At 43.5% G+C, this 21,880-nt stretch overlaps 1 protein-coding gene across 1 annotated transcript in view; it reads right to left on the bottom strand.

Moving 5' to 3' along the window:
• Positions 1–21,880, bottom strand: part of LOC124804815 (endophilin-A) — a 730,772-nt gene that overhangs the window by 497,609 nt on the left and 211,283 nt on the right. The window lies entirely within an intron of this gene.

Genomic DNA, 21,880 nt, shown 5'->3' with positions numbered 1-21,880 from the left:
GCTGTTGGAATATTATATTTACAATTCATCGACCAGCCGCAGTCCCACACTCCATAATTGCAAGATAGAATTACGTTTACTAACTTTGCGATGATATTTCATCAGTTCACGATTTACTCACTCTGGGGTAATACTTCGTCAGTTTTTACCGACATCTACTTCCTGTATTACACCTTCCGCATGTAGATTTTCGTTCGAATACGAGGGTCGTCCATAAAGTAAGTTCAGTTTCTATTTCTATCCGCGGCAGTGCTACGATCGCAGTTCCGAGCATGCGCAGCAGTTACTCTGACTCAAGAAAAGACATGTACGCCATTTTCTGATCGCTGCAGCCGACGTGTGCTTTGTAGTGCTTCTTTATAATGCCAGCAGTAATTGAAAATGCCGCCGCGTGTGAAATCAGATCTGTGATTCGTTTTCTAAATGCAAAGAAAGTTAAACCAAATGAAATTCATCGGCAGATCTGCGAGGTTTACGGACAAAATGCTATGTGTGATTCAATGGTTAGAAGGTGGGTCAGACTGTTCAATGAAGGACGTGATCAACTGCACGATGAAGAACGAAGTGGACGCCCATCTGTGGTTACTGATGAATTGAAGAGAAGATTGAGTACAACTGTAAGTTTACACTTAGTGCCCTTGCTATGAAGTTCCGCAAATCTCACGATCACTAATTCATGAAACTGTTACTGAAAAACTGACATTTCGAAAACTTTGCTCACGTTGGGTACCCAAAATTCTTACTGAATAACACAAAAAACAACGGATGGGGAGTGCACTTCAGTTTTTGACACGCTACAATGAAGAAGGCGATTTCTTTTTCGGATAGTCACGGGGGATGAAACTTGGGTATCGTACGACACCACTGAAACAAAACGGCGATCAATGGAGTGGAGGTATACTTCCTCCCCAACGAAGGTTAAGCCTAACCAAGTCTTGACACCTCGAAAAGTCATGTGCACCGTGTTTTGGGACATAAAAGGCATTTTGCTGATGCACATGGTTGCTGCGAGACCATTAAGAAATTGCGCCGCGCAATACAGAACAAGGGTTGAGGATTACTGTCAAAATGTGTTGTTTTTTCAGCGATAACGCCTGACCTCTCACGGTGAATGTGAGCAAACAACTCTTACGGGAATTTCACTGTGAAGCATTTGAACATCCTCCGTAAAGCCCGGACCTAGCTCCTAGCGACTTTCATCTCTTCTTACACCTAAAATCTGCCCTTGTTAGTCAACACTTCAACAATGATGACGAGCTGAAAGAACATGTTACCACATGGGAGAACACACAGGCGGCAACCTTCTATGAAGCAGGCATACAAAAACTTGTGCCACGCAATGACAAGTGCCTACAAAATTTCAGAAGCTACGTAGAAAAGTAGCTTAATAGTTGTAGGTGTTTGTACAGTAAATATTTTTTTTGTATCTGTACACGATTGTTTTATATAACCAAACAGAACTTACTTTGTGGACATACAGCAAAAATGATTGACAAAATTATGTCAATCAAAGAAACCAATTTCCAGAAATTATTACATCAAATTTATCCCTCACGACAAGGACGTTATGATCTCTGCATCTCTCAGATAGTTTTCAGTCCAAAAACATCTGTTTAAAGTCGTCATCATTTGAAGTTTTGTCTTGAAATTATCTCGTAAGCTCACCATAAACACTTCTGCTTATATATCGCAGTTTCGTTTGTGGGATACTGGGAATAAGCAGTTAATCTACAAAGGAAACTGCTTAAAAAACACATGTGAGAGCCATTCTAGAATACTGCTCAAGTATGTGTGATGCCTAGCAAGTAGGACAAGATGGGGACAAAGAAACATATACCAAGAAGGGCAGCTCGAATGGTCACATGTTTGTTTGATCCGTGGGAGAGTATCAGGGAAATGCCGAAAAACTTGAGCTGGCAGATGCTTGAAGATAGACGCCATTGACGCCAGCTATCAAGTGACAGGTTATTTACGTATTTTCAAGAACCAGGTGTAATGTGACCATTCTGTTTAAGCTCAGATCCTTGTGAAATATGTTACAATGGTGTTCCGAACCAAACTTCCGCTTACCAGCGACATTGCGGCCAGATATGAGCCTTCTTGAATTTTCATTATTTTCAGTCCGTCTTAAACGCCCTAACGTCGCCGCGTCTTCCATTCTTTCTCTGAAATGTGCACATGGCATTTGTGGCCGGGTTCCGCCTTCCGGGGAATTTGACTGCCTGGTGCAAGTCTTTAAGTGACGCCACTTCGAGGACTTTGGCGTCGATGATGACGATAAACACATAGTTACGAGCGAGAAAATTCGCGACCTGGCCGGGAGTCGAAACCAGAGTCCTGAGTTGGAGAGTCAGCAATCTAACCACAAGACCTCAAGCTACTAACGATTCTTTCACCGATACTACATTCTGTGTTGCCTGTAATATAACTTACGCTATCTAGTGACCGCTTCTCATCAACTTCGGCAGCTACGGCCGGTATTACACTTCCGCTTGCCTGAGCAATGCTCATGCGCAGCGCTGTGTGCTAACAAGCCCCGTGCAATGTTTGCCATCCACCCCTCTCCCGTCTCAACTGTGAGATATAATTTCCCGGCCGCCCGCCGTGCTGTTCTATTGTAGTAGCATCGCACTGCTTTTGGTTGCAGGGGAAGGGGTTCTTATTCAGACTGAAGACGATGGACCGGTCTTTCCTTAATCCTCGTAAACTGATGGCGGTCGCTGCCGGACTAGGCTGGTTTTACGGCGGTAAGTTCCCCGTGACAATTGGTGCTTTCAAACATCCGTGGCAGAGAAACTCATAGTTCAGGCGGGAGGCAGTACCTTACAAGAGTTGTGTTAGTGGGAGCAGAAAATGATCAACGACAATTCCTGCATTCCGCTCCCCATTCTGACTGAATGCATGGCCTAAATGTGAAATAATTTTGGTCCCGGCGGAGGTTCGAGTCCTCCTTGGGGCATGGGTGTGCGTGTTTGTCCTCAGGATAATTAGGTTAAGTAGTGTGTAATCTTAGGGACTGATGACCTTAGCAGTAAAGTCCCATAAGATTTCATACACATTTGAACATTTTTTTGAAATAATTTGTGGATCAGTTTGTTAGCTCGTGAAATTGAGGTCGAGGTGCTGGTTCGAAATTCTGACTGATTTCTGTGTGCGGAGACAAAGTATGTCTTACTCTACGAAAAGCTAATAGGACGGTAAATACGTTTCCCGTTCGTCAGTGTGTGGGGCGAATGGTTTTACTGTTTTGGTGGCAGAGTGACACTCTCAGGGAGTGTGCACACGGGCATTAGGCAAGTTCTCAAACTAAGCAGTGGAGTTAACAAGCTAGTTGGATGGTTCATGTTTTAATGAACGAGACGGACTTGGCGAGGTTTTTCATTGAGGCCAATAAACTGTTTTCATTTCTACGAACTGCCAGGATGCTGGAATAGCTGTGTGTCAGCAACTTCAGTTAATCAGTGCAACGAAAAACCAGTCCAAAGTTGCAAATGTCACTTTTTGTATTCACTCGATGATTAGTTTCGGAGCGGGACTCATTTTCAAATCATCTTACTGGGCAGAAAACCAAATTTACTCTCACGTACAATACAGGTATTACCAAATTTTTAAGCACATGCCAAAAATACAGAACATATCTTTTCAAGTCTTAAGTAACACAGTCAAAAAAATGGTATTTCCAAACATGCAAAAGCCATGTCAAAAACGTGCGAACGACCGGTTACAGCGCATACTGATAAATGGAAGTCTACTCCTTCCGCTGCCGTAAGGAAACCTCGAGAAGAGGGTGCTCTATGAAGATATAGGAAACGGGGGGCGGTGGAGCATGAAGATGAAGGAGCACAAATAACGTATGTTATTTTTCTGTTGAATAAGGTAATTCTCACTTATTTATGAAAATCACGAACAATCGTTTCTGGTCCAATTTCAGTAATTTTCTTTTATTACTACTGATAATATATTATTTACTTTCTTGCCATGTTGGCCACTTGATCCCCCCCACCCCCTTTTTTGCTCCTTCATATTCGTACTCCTCCGTCCCCCCCGTTTCCTAGCCGTCCATCGTCTCCCCAATTTCCTATCTACATCTAAATCCATACTCCGCAAGCCACCTGACGGTGTGTGGCGGAGGGTACCTTGAGTACCTCTATCGGTTCTCCCTTCTATTCCAGTCTCGTATTGTTCGTGGAAAGAAGGATTGTCGGTATGCTTCTGTGTGGGCTCTAATCTCTCTGATTTTATCCTCATGGTCTCTTCGCGAGATATACGTAGGACGGAGCAATATACTGCTTGACTCTTCGGTGAAGGTATGTTCTCGAAACTTCAACAAAAGCCCGTACCGAGCTACTGAGCGTCTCTCCTGCAGAGTCTTCCACTGGAGTTTATTATCATCTCCGTAACGCTTTCGCGATTACTAAATGATCCTGTAACGAAGCGTGCTGCTCTCCGTTGGATCTTCTCTATCTCTTCTATCAACCCTATCTGGTACAGATCCCACACCGGTGAGCAATATTCAAGCAGTGGGCGAATAAGTGTACTGTAACCTACTTCCTTTGTTTCCGGATTGCATTTCCTTAGGATTGTTCCCATGAATCTCAGTCTGGCATCTGCTTTACCGACGATCAACTTTATATGATCATTCCATTTTAAATCACTCCTAATGCGTACTCCCAGATAATTTATGGAATTAACTGCTTACAGTTGCTGGCCTGCTATATTGTAGCTAAACGATAAGGGCTCTATCTTTCTATGTATTCACAGCACATTATACTTGTCTACATTGAGATTCAATTGCCATTCCCTGCACCATGCGTCAATTCGCTGCAGATCCTCCTGCATTTCAGTACAATTTTCCAATGTTACAACCTCTCGATATACCACAGCATCATCCGCAAAAAGCCTCAGTGAACTTGCGATGTCATCCACAAGGTCATTTATGTATATTGTGAATAGCAACGGTCCTACGACACTCCCCTGCGGCACACCCGAAATCACTCTTACTTCGGAAGACTTCTCTCCATTGAGAATGACATGCTGCGTTCTTTTATCTAGGAACTCTTCAATCCAATCACACAATTGGTCTGATAGTCCATATGCTCTTACTTTGTTCCTATCCGCCCCTCCCCTTACAAACACACCCCCACCCTACACGCCCATGAGTGTGTTTATGCTATGTCTTCCTTCGGTATGGCAAGAGCATTTTTGGTGCTTTGTAAAAGACAACTTTGTAGTTTAATGTCTGTTTTTACTTGGGACGGGTTTGAAAAAGTTGTTTTATCTTCACATATTTTGCAAACTTTGTTATGGTAAAGTTTTAATGCCTGTAGAGGGTTGAAAGGGATGAAGATTTTTTAATCTCCTATTACTTTGGTTTCTTTTAATATTAATGTTGTTGTTCACATTTAATGATTTTTACGTGCCAACATGGCACACAACTTTGTGATAAGCGTCATATGCGGCGCGCTGTATTTTACTGCTCATGATTTTAAGTATTTGTTTTTGGTAAAGATTTTTAAAAGGTGTTAATTCTATTGTTGACGTTTTCGGTTATTGTATTAACTGTTGTATTTTTGATACATTTTAATAAATACATAAGGCTTCTTATTTCTTAATAGAGCACCCCCTTCAGGAGGTTTCCTTACGGCAGCGGAAGGATTAGACTGCCAGTTATCTATATGCGCTGTAACCGGTCGTTTGCACATTTTTGACACGGATTTTGCATTTTCGAAAATACCATTTTTGACTGTGTTACTTAAGTCTTGAAAAGTCATGTTCTGTATTTTCGACATGTGCTTAAAAATTTGGTAATATATGTATTGTGCATGAGTGTAAATTTGGTTTTCTGCCCTATAGGATGATTGAAAATGATTCCCGCTCCGAAACTAATCATCGAGTGAATAAAAAAAGGACATTTGCAACTCTGGACTGGTTTTTCGTTATATTGTTTTCATTTCGTTGGAAATTTGAGTGTGTGTTTTGAGTTGTTCTTTCCCTACTGACTTCGCGTTGTATGACTGTTCTGTTAACGCGGAGAAAATCGGCAGGAGTTGTTAGAGCAATTTGGAGAGTAGGTGTGGACTGCTAGCGGTTTACATATTCCAGCTCACTCGTTGGATCTCAGAATCTATTCTGATAGTGTTTGAACTGCTATAGGTCATTAATTATAGACGAACAGTGAGAAGTTTCACCCTGCCTCGCGGGTCAAAATGAGGCTGGCGACCCTTAGTCCAATTGATTATACATGCGTGGCAACGCAGAGAACTAATCCCGGTCCGACAGCAAACGTTTCAAATTACATCCGCGAAGCAGTACGCCGCGTAATTTGTCTCGCACGCCACACATCGGCAAAAGTGGACTCGCCGTGGGCGCAGCGAGTGTGACTTCGTGCAACGCCTCAGAAGCTTCGAGACGCGGTCGAACGGAACGTTTGAAAAAATCTTCCCAACAGCCCAGAAGCAGGGATTTATAAGTACCAATCCCCATCCGGCACTTGATTTTAGTCTGCCATTAAGTTCCTTTATATTCCGGAAGCAGTAAAGGAAGCAAAAGAAAAATTTGTAGTAGGAATTAAAGTACAGGGAAAAGAAACAAAAACTCTGCGGTTTGCCGATGACTGTGTAATTCTGTGAGAGACAGCAAAGGACTTGGAAGAGCAGCCGAACGGAATGGATAGTGTCTTGAAAGGAAGGTATAAGATGAACGTCAACAAAAGCAAAACAAGAATAATGGAATTCAATCGTGTTAAATCAGATGGCGCTGGGGAAATTAGCTTAGAAAGTGAGACACTCTTAGTGGATGAGTTTCTCTAATTGGACAGCAAAACAACTAATGATGGTTGAGGCAGAGAGTATATAAAATGTAGACTGAAAACGGCAAGAAAAGTGTTTCTGAAGAATAGAAATTTGTTAACATCGAGTATAGATTTAAGTATCCACTTACCAGTATCAGTCAATAAACCAGTGGCCATCATCATCGTATTATCATCATCAGTGTTGTACCCTAGGACAGGTCTCTACATGTAGCTCTCCATGCACTCCTGTTATTTGCTACCCTCTTCGTTTTCTCGTAATTGTTTTCTATCCTTATGCCATCCACCATCTGATATTTTCTGCGCCCCTTCTTCTTCTTTACTATTCGTGAATGGGAAAGAAAGAAAAGAAAATGATTGTGACACTAAGTGATTGGTATCCCCGCCAGACAGCGATTGAGATCTAACTATGCGCTCACCACAGAGATTCCGGCCGCCACTGTAAGGAGCGTGCTTATCCTGTCATCTGTAAGCAGGATGTCGAGATCCAGCTGTCTAAGTGTGCCGGTCAAAGATCCTCATACTTCGAATTATGACGATACGATCAGACGGTCATATAGACACAGATCAATCAAGGGACGCGAGGTTTAACCACTGAGTAACAGCATAGTGACCGGGCCAGGCCAGTAGCGGATTTCCTCACGGGGGAGAGGGTTGAACGACGACACCGCGTAGATGGTGACGCTAAACAGTATGGCGAGGTTCTGTCGGGATTCGTTAGGTTCACCCCATTGATATTTCTCCGTGACCTCATTATGATGCGTACATGCCCAGTTTCGACCGTTTGGGAAGTCTATCGGCTTTCGTGGTCATATCGAGTTCTGGGAAGGGGGTGAAGCCATGTTGTCCTCTTAGCTGAGGGTTGTATGTGATAAATTTTGAATTAAAACGTGTGTCGTTTTTCAAATAGGTATTGATACGCTGATTCGTTATAATTAAACGTAAGTAAAGACGTATTGGTTGTTAAGGCTTTGAGGAGGTATATGGTATAAGTACAAAACTTAATCACGATTTTCGAGCGTCCATAATGGCGTAGTGCGTAAGGGTGTCGTGTTATGAAGAAAGGTGTAGTTCAAACGAACCCCATAAGATTGCAGCACAAATCAGTACACTGGTCCTATATTGGCCAAACCTATAAATCCGTGTAATTCGTACAATGAAGTGTCGTAAACAATGCGGAAGCCTCTGGTACTAGATGGAAACAGTTTGCTTCCTGCAAGATGTACACGGTACCGATACAGCTACACGAAATATTTCTGGATCGCTCAATTTTCTGTTACTTTTTACAATTCACCTATCCTGCAACAACCTTACAAACTCTTCGGCCTGTTTCTGACCACCCTACATATAACTGAAGGTGCAGATGAAATGCCTAGTTCCTCTATGAGATGCCGACAAGTGAACACTAAATATAATTCTTACTGTTCGCTTTTGTGCAATCGTTACTTTCTCTAACCAAGGAAATTTTTCCTTAACACAATATTGAGTGTCAATATGCAAAATATCTTAGGATGGCGATTCGTTGGCTTCCATGACTAACAATTATGTAACCAGAAAAGTCTCGGAACTTAACTGTTTGAAAAGCTCAGTAATACGTTTCTAACTGTTCAAGTTTTGATTAACAGGTCCACCATAAAATTTGGAACATTCTACCCGGTTTACCGGCTGCTGTTCAAGGGCAACATCAACTGCTGGTACGACTGTTTGTTGCAAAGAAATTAAGGGAGAGATTTTCACAGAACCACTTAATAACCAGTAACAATTTCATCTTTCTCGTCTACACCTGAAAATATTTCACTCCGCTTTGGAGTGTGCGTTGTTTTGAACTTTCCTAGCAGATTAAAACTGTGCATACGTCCAGGACTTGAACTCGGAATTTTGCCGCCTACACCTCCTCGCTACACCAGTTATCGGATCCTCGATACGGGCTTTCTTTCTCCTGGACTGCTCTCCGGTTATTTATTTGTAACTCTGGTACGGGATTGGTCTTGTTTCGTACGTTATCTCATTTCTCTTTAGCCCATGACACCTGTCCTCCCTCTAGCCTTATCACTGTCTGTGTCCTCTCCTCCGGAGCTTCTACAACGCTAGTAGCAAACTTACGTCCGTACAAATACCAAAGTACCGGGTGGCTGTAATTAATGTTCAGCTACTCAAGAGGTCCAGTGTGGGCTATAATTATCGTACGACACCGAAACTTGGTAGATATTATGGGGCGTTAACGGGGAACTGATTTACGCTGCAAAAATTAGTTCCAATTTTGGCCACCAGGTGCAAATCTGGCGGTGTGAATGCAAGAAAGACATACAGTGTTTCCATACGTAACGGATTACGAACGCGACGTGGATAGGAAAGGTCAAAAAGTGAGAAACGCATAATGTTGATTTCATTATTAATCTCCGCTTACGCTATTCGTTCAATATGTGAACCAGAGATACTGCACAGCAACAGATTTGTACATGGTGGCCAAAATTGGAACTATTTTTTTTTTTCAGCGTAAATCGGTTCCGTATTAAAGCATTAGCACATCTACCAAATTTCGCTTCCACACGATAATTCCAGCCTTTGAGAAGCTGCTCTTTAATTATAATCAGCCAGTATGTACCGGTGTTTCGCAAAGTTTAGACGTGGACGGAAGTTACCGCTAACACTGCGTGCTGTTGGAGGTTTTTCTGCACCATGTGACCAGGGATCGCTTTCAGAGGCCGCGCGTCGTTACGGGCAGCCGCGCTCATTAAGGTCCCTTTTGAGCCTCCGCTATCTGCCTTGCCTGAGCTCCTGGGCTTCAGCGGGTTTTCAGACGGCGGCTGCGACGATAGCGGTGAAGCGAGCTGCCACGTCGTGCCGCCCACCTACTTGCGTGTGCTGTTAGAACGGGCGAATAAATGGCCACGACACAAAGGCTGCCTATGCGAGACTCATTTCGCGCCACGCAAACTGCCGCTCCACGAACAGCTGCGCAGCTCAAATGGGAAACGATCCGTGCCAAGCGGATTTCTGCTGCCACACTTACCTTTTTACATCCACGTTCACATATTCAGCATGGCTCACGCCAAAGCGTATTTTGTACCTTATCATTCATTCTGATCTACATGGGACGTTCCGTAAGTAAGGCTGGTTTTATTAAAAAAATTGTTCAAATGGCTCTAAGCACTATGGGACTTAACATCTGAGGTCATCAGTCCCCTAGAACTTAGAACTACATAAACCTAACTAAACTAAGGACATCACACACATCTAGGCGCTTCAGTCTGGAACCGCGCGACCGCTACTGTTGCAGGTTCGAATCCTGCCTCGGACATGGATGTGTGTGATGTCCTTAGGATAATTCTAGGGGACTGATGACCTCAGATGTTAGGCACCATAGTGCTCAGAGCCATTTGAACCTGTATTACTCCTCCTCACTGCGGCACTTTATTGACCCGCACACTGCAACCCCATTGAAAATGTGTGCATTATACTTACTGCTCGTAAATCTCTTGATTGCTACACTCCTTACTTCTGAACTGGGAGAAATTGGAACACTTCGTGCTGTTAATGTTTTGTGTCTGACGACAGCCAGTAATAGTAATAATAATAATAATAATAATACTGTTTACAGCAATATAGTAACCCTTATGGAGTTACTGCTGTGTGCTGCTATTAATTAATTCACATTTTGTTCGGACGCGAGTAATGAAGCAATTTCTGGAGTACTGCAGGTACTATTTACAACTTCGACACTGCATTTTCTTGAGATCATTTGTTACGTGTATGTCTCACTTTTATCATCAGTGATGTACGGTACGGCACAAAGCACGACATATGTGTGTAATGGGTGGCCTACGTGACGAACCTGCAACTTCCACCGCATTAATGCTACCAATTGAGAAAAAGTAATTATTCATAACTTATATAATTAATATGCGTCTTACAAAATTGTGGTAATAGTAATGATCTTTTGAAAATAATTTAGTTCCGTGACTGAAACAGAATCGAATCGTTTAGCTTTCACTCCTAAGAAAATTTTATTTTACCCCTCAATGGTAAGTATCCCCATGTTGGGAAACACCGCTCTAACGAGAACCATACTCAGTACTCGTCAGCCATTTGCATAACACTACCGCTGTGGCGGCATAAGTAAGTAAATATAAAAACTCGTGATATACTGCACAGAGCACTGCTCTCCAGGGGTTGATTTAGCACTGTCCTGTCTAGAACAAACAGCGGTTCAAAGATCTACCGACAACGGCCACCACTACCCAGCTGACTGATTCTGTCGAAGTGTGCCGGAGACACGGTGCCTAATTATTATGTATCTTTAGTAAGCGACTACCTTATTATGCACAAGAAGTGGGTGTTTGGTGTACAATGTTCAATAAGCAAACCTTTTTTCATATTTATTCGTGCCACACAGAACAGTGAGCGCCACAGGGAAAGGATACAATTATTTGCAAACAATGCACTTGAAAATCGGATATATGACACGTAGTTTCAGCACGCTCATACAGCCAACACCATCATTACTTTCTAGGATTACTACGATTTTGAAAGCTTTATGACTCCATCTGTCTCCTTATTTATCCTCATCTGTTTTTTTTCCCTGTGAGGACACCATAGTCCGCAGTTCGTGGTCGTGCGGTAGATTCTCGCTTCCCACGCCCGGGTTCCCGGGTTCGATTCCCGGCGGGGTCAGGGGTTTTCTCTGCCTCGTGATGACTGGGTGTTGTGTGATGTCCTTAGGTTAGTTAGGTTTAAGTAGTTCTAAGTTCTAGGGGACTGATGACCATAGATGTTAAGTCCCATAGTGCTCAGACCCATTTGAACCAATTTGCGGACACCATAACGTTGCTGCTTAAATAATTCACTCTCACATTAGTCCAGAATTACGGAAACAAACTACACGATGTGTTACTGCAATTCCTCCACAAACTTTACAACGTGATTTGTGTAGATCATGCTCCCCAGCTTCGAACCATTTACAAAGTAGTACGTGACGGCTGACAAGCTGCAGTAGAATTTTCCTTTATTAACGAGTTATTCAGAAAGCACTATTACCATCAGGTAGAACTGAATTGTGGCATTCTGACTGAGATGACCAGCCATTTGCAAAAAGGTCATTGCAGAAAACAAGCATTTGTACGTGTAGCCGTACAAGAAAGTCTCACAGACTACGTCAGTTATACAGATACATACACAATGCTTACAATGTTCAATTATTTATGGCACATGACATTGGCTCGCGTTAGTTAGCCAGTAGGTATCAATTGCGTTCGATCAAATAATGATAATGGTTTCGAAAATGGACCATGAACAAATTGAAGTCATGTTGCAGCTGTCTGGCGGCCGAGTCTTCACATTGCATTTACAATATGTGGTCAAGAAGATGCAATGCCATATTAAATTATGTCAATCGAATAATGTAGTCACTTTGCAAGCGAGTCATTTCTCTATGACTTTGCCTTACTTTTTCAGTACATATACGGACAGCGAAAATATTTCATTAAGACAGAGTAGACGGCGGTACACGAGCTCTATGGAAACGGCGTAACTACAGGAACTTATCTTTCCTTGTGGTGCGCGCGCGCTTTGTTTGGATATGAGAATTCCTAGCATGCCTTATAACACCGATGTCTCTCCATTCCTCCCGCCCCGTTTTCTTACACACACACACACACACACACACACACACACACACAGAGAGAGAGAGAGAGAGAGAGAGAGAGAGAGAGAGAGAGAGAGACAGAGAGAGAGTTAGGCACAGGGAAACGTTCATTGGCGCAAGCCGGCGCCCGACCACATCTTCTATGCTATGTTGAGCAAAGACAATCGAGAACCCCTTGCTCTGTAGCCAACGACAGATAAAGTGCGAAAATGATTGAGAACCTTCACGATGCAAAACTGATTGTCAGAGAAATTCTTCTCAAAACGAAAACTATTAAAAGGAAACTACTGAGTTGTCATGATTAAAGTGCAGCTACTCGCCGGCCGGTATGGCCGAGCAGTTCTAAGCACTTCAGTCTTGAACCGCGCGACCGCTACGGTCGCAGGTTCGAATCCTGCCTCGGGCTTGGATGTGTGTGATGTCCTTAGGTTAGTTAAGTTTAAGTAGTTCTAAGTTCTAGGGGTTGATGACCTCAGATGTTAAGTCCCATAGTGCTCAGAGCCATTTGAACCATTTGAGCAGCTACTCACAGAGTCCAGTGTGGACAGTAATTATCATGCGGCATCGAAACTTAGTACATACGCTAATACGTTAATGCGGAACCGACATACGATGAAAAAAATTAGTTCAAAATCTGGCGACCAGGTGCAAACCTGGCGCTATGTACCAAATAAGGGCGTGTATTAATGTTTCCATATGTAATGGATTAGGGACCAGACGTGGGTAGAAAAGGTCAAGCAAGTGAGGAAGACGTAATGTTGATTCTATTATTAACTGCCACTTAAACAATTTGTTCAATACGAGCACTGGAGACATCAACGGGATGCTGCATCCGTAAAATGGCGTGATCAATAGTTACCCTCAGCAGTTCCGGTGGAATAAAAGCTACGTGTTCCCGTTTACTGGCCTTCGGATCAGGTAGATACCGAATGTGTCTCTCGTAAACGGGTTCTTTCTTACATCCCCACAGCCAAAAGTCACATGGATTCAGATCATGCAAGCCATGCATCTGAAAGACCTCTGGAGATAACACATTCATGGAAGCTTGCATTGTGCACATCTTTCAATGGGCGAGTGACATGAGGTGTTGCTCCATCTTGCACTAAAAGAGTGGTTTCCTTACAGTTGATCTCTTCGAAAACAGGAATCACATGCTGTGCAAGGTGGCCTCGATAATGGGAAGACGCGACACACTTGATAGGCCCTTGTAGTATTCTCTTCAAAGAAGAAAGGACGGAGAATAAAGGTGCTTGTGAATCCAGACTACACTGTCACATATGTCGAGTGTAATGCCTCTTCGTGCACAACACGCGGTCTAACAGTACCCCAAATACGGCATTTTTGTGTATTCAGTGCACCAACTAGTGTAAAATGCGCATAGTCACTCCCCAGAATATTCCCTCGACACTCGTCAACAACTTTGACCCGCGCCAGAAACCGAAGACAAAATTCAGAACATTGCTGAGGATCATGAGATTTCAGCTGCTGCATCATCTAGATCTTGTACGGGTACCACTGCAAAACAGACAGCAAAACTTTCGTTGACCATGGGATGGACAATTCTCGTTACACTGCACGGGCAATAGAACTACCGGGGACACGTGCTGCACGTTTAGTTACAGCAACAGCAACCTCGTCAATACGTCCACCCGAATGGGACGCCTTTCTTTTACAGGTGCCACATCAAGTGGACCCGTGTTTTTAATTTTCATTATCGTGTTCTTTAAACCCGTTCACATAAAACAGTTTCACTAACAGTGAACGTCTCTCTTCTCGATAGCCATACTGTTGGCTCACGATGTGGCTTCTCAAACGACAGCGCGGATATCACATCGTCATATGAACAGCGTATAGCGCCAGGTGGCCAAAAGTGTATCTTCTTTTTAAGCCTACGTCGCTTCCGCATTAACGAATTGGCATGTCTTCCAAGTTTCGCTGCCCGTACTCTAATTATAGCCGGTACAGGACCTCCGTAAGTAGCTGTACTGTAATTATAGCCACCCGTTAGTTAACTATCGGTGTAGATAAGCTAAAGATTCACTAAAAGCAACATAGATGTTAGTAGACAAGATCTGCAACCCTGTGTACTAAACAGCTAGTAAGAAAGAGCTCATAAAGGAAACTATTCGACAAGTGCTATCGGCAGAAGAAGGTACCCCAAGAAAGGAGAAAGTAAGGTACAGTGAGAACAGACATCGTAACAGATTTTAAAAAACTACAGTAAAAATAAAATAAAAATTCAAACAATACTGTTACGGACCTCTCTTTGTTCATTCAATAACTAATTTCGGTATTTTTTAAATTTGTGCAAAATTTCAGGCTCTTCAATTGTGTTCAAATGACATCCTTTGGGAACACGTTAAGAGATATCAACATGTTGATGTTTGTGTGTACTATGTTACGCCAGTTTTTTTATGTAAACCAGAAAATTTTCTGTTGCTACCTGTGTAACGATGCTCTCTACAGTGAACATCGAAAGAACTGCCCGTTTGACAGGGGCAATACTTTATGTTATCTTATACCTGAAAGTGAAAATACACACAGCGTGAGCAAAATAAAACTGGCTCGGAAAATATTTCATGCACCTAAAGGTAGGCAACCCGACTAAAAATCATCTGCATTCGGGGCGGATGGTTTACGCTGGGTTGCCTATTTTAAAGTTGTATAGCAGAGACTTCTCCTTGACCTATAATAAGGCGCGAAGAGGCAGCAACGACTGCAGCCCTGACCAGCCTCCTGACGAAGAGAGAGTAGTCAAATGAAATTTAATGTACACTTGCGATAGTAAATTCAGTGTGTTCATAAAATATACGAATCTAATGATAGGGCTCATGGGTTGCCGAGATTATTACTTCGAAAGTCAATGAAATTATTTGACAAATAAATGATATTAAACCAATTTCCGCGGCAGTCAGAAACTGCTGGGGCTCATGGCGGGGATAAATTTTTCGGACCACGGATTAATTATTCCTAATGATTTGCAAGAAGGCGACATTCTGAAAGCCTTCCAAGGCGTTACGTTGAATTTCAAGCCGCGGCTGTCCGAGGCGCAAAGATACCAGACTTAATCGCCTTCGCGGAATTGGCGCCAGAGTGTCGCTGGCCGGAACAGATCGTAAACGCCACGGCTGTTGTAAGGTTGGCCAGAGGTTTCTCCTCCTGCCGGAAGACGCCTACTAGTGTACGGCGTCCACATTCACGAAACTGACCAGTGGGTCGCAGTTCTTGGTCGGACTCACTTCGTGAAAGCACTAGCGCGGGTGTCGCCACCACTTTCACGACGGTGCGCATGCTTTCCGTAGTTGGTAGCAGTAGCTCGTGTTAGCACTGCCTTTGCTCAGTAATAGATTCGCAATTATTTGGGTTGTGATTTTTTTTGTCATGCTTCCGCTAGCATCTCAATCGATAGGCAGAACGAACAGTTTATGCTGCCCTACCTGGGCTTGAGTCAACGTAGAACTCTAGGCTTTAGCAATTTCCATTAAGGTTATCAGTTTGCTCTCTATCCTGTGGTCTGACTCGTTCCACATCATTTCGATACGACTCGTTTGAATGATCTACGGAAAATGTAACTACCTAACTAACTAACTCTCAAGAAAGGGGCTGGAAGACTTATTCAAATTTTATTTCAGGTATTCAGCTATTTGTATTATATTGACTTGACCTGTAGAAAGGCGTTTGCGTGCCCGGTTGTTGCTTTACTTATTTGTGGATTAAACTGCGAATAGAACGTAACAGGCTACCTCGAATTTCATGTGTTTGTGGTCAATATGTCCGCCCCCTTAGCTGAGTGATCCGCGCGTCTGACTGCCATTCAGCGGGCCCGGGTTCGATTTCCGGTTGGATCTGAGATTTTCACCGCTCGGGAACTGGGTGTCGTGTTGTTCTCATCACCATTTCATCATCATCGACACGCAAGTCGCCTAGTGTAGCGTCAACTGAAAAGACTTGCAAATCGGTGGCCGACATCCCCAAGTGGGGGCTCCCGGCCATCAATGCCAATCAATCATCAGCACCATGTGGCGATTCAATCAATCTCACTTCCTTTCCGTTTATCATTTTATCAGTATCACCATTACCGCCTACACGGTCCATAAAATAATTTCTGGGCCGGTTTTATTTCGGCCACCCTATGTATTAAAATGTTATCATGATGAGTCCCAAGTTCTCAATATATGGAATACCAATTACAAGGTTCGTCGCCGGCCGCTGGTGGCCGAGCGGTTCTAGGCGGTTCTAGGCGCTTCAGTCTGGAACCACGCGACCGGTACGGTCGCAGGTTCGAATCCTGCCTCAGGCATGGATGTGTGTGATGTCCTTAGGTTAGTTAGGTATAAGTAGTTCTAAGTTCTAGGGCACTGATGACCTGAGATGTTAAGTCCCATAGTGCTCAGAGCCATTGGAACCATTTTTGAACAAGGTTCGTCCTCAGCAGACGAAAAGTCCGGCCAGGAGCAAGCCTACCATCACAGACGTAGCGTACCGAACGGATTAAAGTGACTCAGAATATTTTAATACCCGCGGATGCGCATAAAAGACTTGCGGACGCGCAAGAAGGACTTGCAGATGTGGATAGCATTTTCCTTGCCCGCGCAGTGATAGCTGAGTTGCTACTGTGGCGAATCGAAGAGCACGAGTTTTGAGCGGTCTCCCGACTGCCACAGTCACAATTATTAGCGCTTATGCTGGCACACGTCTTGCAGGGGTCAGCTTTTGACGGCGGACCGCGACCGGCTCCTGAGGCGGCAGTGACGTCTGTGGGCGCGCGTCAGCGCTGTACCTTGCCCCGGCGTGGCATGGAGTGGAGTGCAAACTGCTAGCTGGAAGGCGGCCGTGGCACGCGGCCAAGGTCACCTGAGGCTGTCGCGTCGCGCAGCGTGGGGTAGACTGCAGAGGACGACGACGTGTGGGCACGGCGCTCCGTGCTCACGACGCGACCGACAGTCTAGCGATACTGTCGTCCTTGTCTCCGGCCACTACCGCGTGGGTACTATTCGCCTGGCGGCGTCCACCAAATTCTACTCTTTTTCGATTTATAGATTTTTACACACTTTTGCTACCACGGTACTTGATCCGAAATCTGGCTGTGTCCTACCCGCTTACCGATGGGCTTAATGGTAGCGTTTTATGAGATGTTACACCCCATGAAAGGGGAGTAGTGATTGAGTAGGGAATCAGACACGGTTGTCGCCTATCTCCGATGTTGTTCAGCGTGTACCGGGTGATCAAAAAGTCAGTATAAATTTGAATACTTAATAAACCACGGAATAATGTAGATAGAGAGGTAAAAATTGACACACATGTTTGGAATGACATGAGGTGTTATTAGAACAAAAAAAAAAAAAAAAAAAAAAAAAAAAAAAAAAAAAAAAAAAAAAAACAACGAAGTTCACAACATGTCCGACAGATGGCGCAGGACAGCAAAACGTCAGTGACTGCGCATGACAATCGTGTATAAAAGGAGCTGTAATGAGAGAGAGAGAATCAGATGCGCCATGTTGACGTTACCTGAAAAGGCGCTTTTAGTGAAGGTGTATTATCAGAATAGGGAATGTGCTAGTTCAGCGTTACGATCCTATCGCCATAGGAAGCGGATTCGAACGGGTAAAGATCCGTTGACAAATCGAGCTGTGGCGAGAATGATTTCGAAGTTCGAAGCCACGGGTTGTTTAGACGATAGACCCCGCAGTGGCCGACCGAGCACAAGGCGTAATGCTGCTGAGACAGTTCAGGAAGAAATGGAGACTGTAGCGGGTTCGTCTATGCAAGGGGAAGTCAGCGCTCGTGCAGTCGCACGTCGCACCGGCATTCCATACACTACTGTTTGGGTGGCACTTAGGCGTACCCTCCGATGCTATCCGTACAAAATCCATCGGTATCATGATTTAGTGAAGCGGAGGGCACTTGCGGTGTGGGCGTTTCAAAAGATGGCGGAACATGACGATTGGTTGAGTAACGTCTTGTGGACCGACGAAGCTCATTTCACGCTCCGAGGGTCTGTCAACACCCACAACTGCAGAATTTGGGCTACCGGAAATCCTAGAACTGTCGTGGAAACTCCATTGCACGACGAGAAAGTCACGGTATGGGTTGGATTTACCACATCTACGATACCTGGGCTTTTTTCTTCGAGGAAATGCGTGATTCTAGTTTTGTAACTGCTACCGTGACAGGTGAGAGGTACGCCGATATGTTACAGAATCGCATCATCCCCAGCCTGGCCGATAAACACCTACTGGAACGTACGATGTTTATGCAGGATGGCGCTCCACCCCATACTGCTAGACGCGTGAAAGATCTCTTGCGCACGTCGTTTGGTGATGATCGTGTGCTCAGCCGCCACTTTCGTCATGCTTGGCCTCCCAGGTCCCCAGACCTCAGTCCGTGCGATTATTGGCTTTGTGGTTACCTGAAGCCGCAAGTGTATCGTGATCGACCACATCTCTAGGGATGCAAAAAGACAACATCGACGCCAATGCCTCACCATAACTCCGGACATGCTTTACAGTGCTGTTCACAACATTATTCCTCGACTACAGCTATTGTTGAGGAATGATGGTGAACATATTGAGTATTTCCTGTAAAGAACATCATCTTTGCTTTGTCTTACTTTGTTATGCTAATTATTGCTATTCTGATCAGATGAAGCGCCATCTGTCTGACATTTTTTCAACGTTTGTATTTTTTTGGTTCTAATAAAACTCCATGTGATTCCAAGCATGTGTGTCAATTTGTACCTCTCTATCTACATTATTCCGTGATTTATTCAGTTTTCAAACTTATACTGACTTTTAGATCACCCAGTATACTGAGCAAGCAGTAAAGGAAACCAAAGAAACATCTGGAGTTGGAATTAACGTCCAGGGAGAGGAAATAAAAACACTGAAGTTTGGCGATGACATTGTAATTCTGTCAGAGCCAGCAATGGACTTGGAAGAGCAGTGAATGGAATGGAAAGTGTCTTGAAAGGGGGGTATAAAATGAACACCAACAAAAGCAAAACAAGGATAATGGAATGTAGTCGAGTTAAATCAGGTGGTGGTGAGGGAATTAGGAAACGAGACACTTATAGTAGTAGATGAATTTTGTTATTTGGACAAAAAAATAACTTATAATGGCCGAAGTAGAGAGGATACAAAATGTACACTGGTAATGGCAACGAAAGTGTTTCTGAAGAAGAAATATTTGTTAACATCGAATATAGATTTAACAGTCAGGAAGTCTTTTCTGAAAGTATTCCTATGGAGTATAGGCATGTATGGAAGCTAAACATGGACGATAACCGAGCGAGGTGGCGCAGTGGTTAGACACTGGACTCGCATTCGGGAGGACGACGGTTCAATCCCGCGTCCAGCCATCCTGATTTAGGTTCTCCGTGATTTCCCTAAATCGCTCTAGGCAAATGCCAGGATGGTTCCTTTCAAACGGCACGGCCGACTTCCTTCCCCGTCCTTCCCTAATCCGATGAGACTGATGACCTCGCTGTCTGGTCTCCTTCCCCAAAACAACCAACCAACCAACCATGGACGATACACAGATTAGATAAGAAGAGAATAGAAGCTTTTGAAATGTGCTGCTACAGAAGAATGCTGAAGATTAGGTGGGTAGATCACGTAACTAATGAGGATGTACTGAATAGAATTGGGGAGAAAAGAAATTTGTGGCACAATGTGGCTAGAAGAAGGGATCAGTTGACAGGATACATTGTGGGACATCAAGGGATCATCAATTTAATACTTCATTTGATGTGTCTTGAATAATTTGTCGATATTAAATGACACACCACCAACATAACGCAGAAAAACCATCCTCGTCGAGTTCTTCGTTTCTTCTGGCTGTTACTGACGTCTAGCGAGTGCTGGTTGAAGTGTATTTCGAATCAGCCAATCACAGCACTCGTTCTGGACAAACACAACAGAGCGAAGATGGCTAAGTTCTGCTGATAAACTCTCTGGATCTGAGGTAACTCTAGTCCTATGAAAGATAGTCCGTAATACTTACAACACTACGTTGGGATGGTGACAGCAGCTCGTATCTGGTACATATAGGTCAGTGAGAGTTGGTTTACGGAACACACTGTGACCCAATAAATTCACTTCTTTTCTACGGACAAGATATCTAAAAACGGAAGGTCATCATTTTTCTCCACTTCTGTGGTGACGAAATCCTCCGATGGAAGGAGTTAAGGTGTTCCAGAAATGAAGCAAGCGTTGCTAAGCCAAGTGGCTGTACCAAAAAGGTGTCATCCACATACCTCCAGTATCATTTGGGTTTCAACACTGCCAATGTAAGTGTTTTGTCCTTGAAGTCTTCCCTAAAAATGTTAGCTATTATGGGAGACAAAGAAGTACCCCTAGTAAACCGTAAGTTTGCTCAAAATTTAGTTCGTTAAATAAAACGTAAGTCGAGGTAAGGACATGTCTGAAAAGAGTAACAAGTCCTCTTCCAGTTTAGTTCCTATGAGCTGTAGTGAATCCACCAGATGTACTCGTTTGAAAAAAGATAGCACATAGAAACAAGTTGGTTCGAGAGGCAAATTCTTCAGTCGCTGTATAAAATCTTCTGACAAGGGGACGACACGGATTTACTTCAAACATTGTACACTTTCAAAATCCATTAGGACAACAAAATGTTCAAGTTGTAAGGCGTACTACTCAAGCGATTTCGAGAGAATCGCAAGAGAACTTTTAGGCGTCAATAATGTGCAGGAGAGTTGCGTCCCTGCGCACGAGCTGGCGGCACTCATGTGGTTACCGTTCACGCATCGTACTTGATGGATCCCTCGAACGTGTCCCGCTTTTTTTTTTTATTTATATTTTCTCAACACTAGTCATATTATTCCAATATATATTACATTTGAAAGGTAACACGATGAAAAGAAACGTGTGTATTTTCATGAACTTTTACTGAGTTTCCAATATTTTTGGCTGTTTACTATTCTTTGTTATTACAATGAATATTATGCGATTTTTATTTCTATGCGTACCTTCAGAACTCGTTATATTTGATTGACACCTCCTATAAAAATACCTTTAATTGTACATCGTCAACTGATACTTATGAAAATGTTGCGTTACGCATGGTTCGCACCCAAATTGTCGGAAAAAGAGAAGTTTTTGAAAATGTCAACAAGCCTTGTTTTTCATGGAAACTGAAGATTCCTTGTGCTTGCAGGAAAACTGAGTTCATTCTATATAGTAGATGCCGCTTTAATTTATGTTTTCCGTTTCTCTACAGAAAATATCATCCTGAACTTGGAATGTCGAAACTACATCCGGTGATGAATCGTACAGTACCCCCATATTCTGGCATATTGTAACTCATTTTACAATCGAATAAAGTTATTTCCACCTTTATTTATCGGTGTCAGACTTGGACTTTCCAAGCCCATCCCTCGTCCTAGAAACCTATGTCTGCAGACCGAAGGG

This window comes from Schistocerca piceifrons, chromosome 7 (assembly GCF_021461385.2).
Source record: "Schistocerca piceifrons isolate TAMUIC-IGC-003096 chromosome 7, iqSchPice1.1, whole genome shotgun sequence".
Classification (NCBI taxonomy): Eukaryota; Metazoa; Arthropoda; class Insecta; order Orthoptera; family Acrididae; genus Schistocerca; species Schistocerca piceifrons.
The sequence above is the reverse complement of the archived record's forward strand: the minus strand, read 5'-3'. Positions and strand labels throughout refer to the sequence as shown.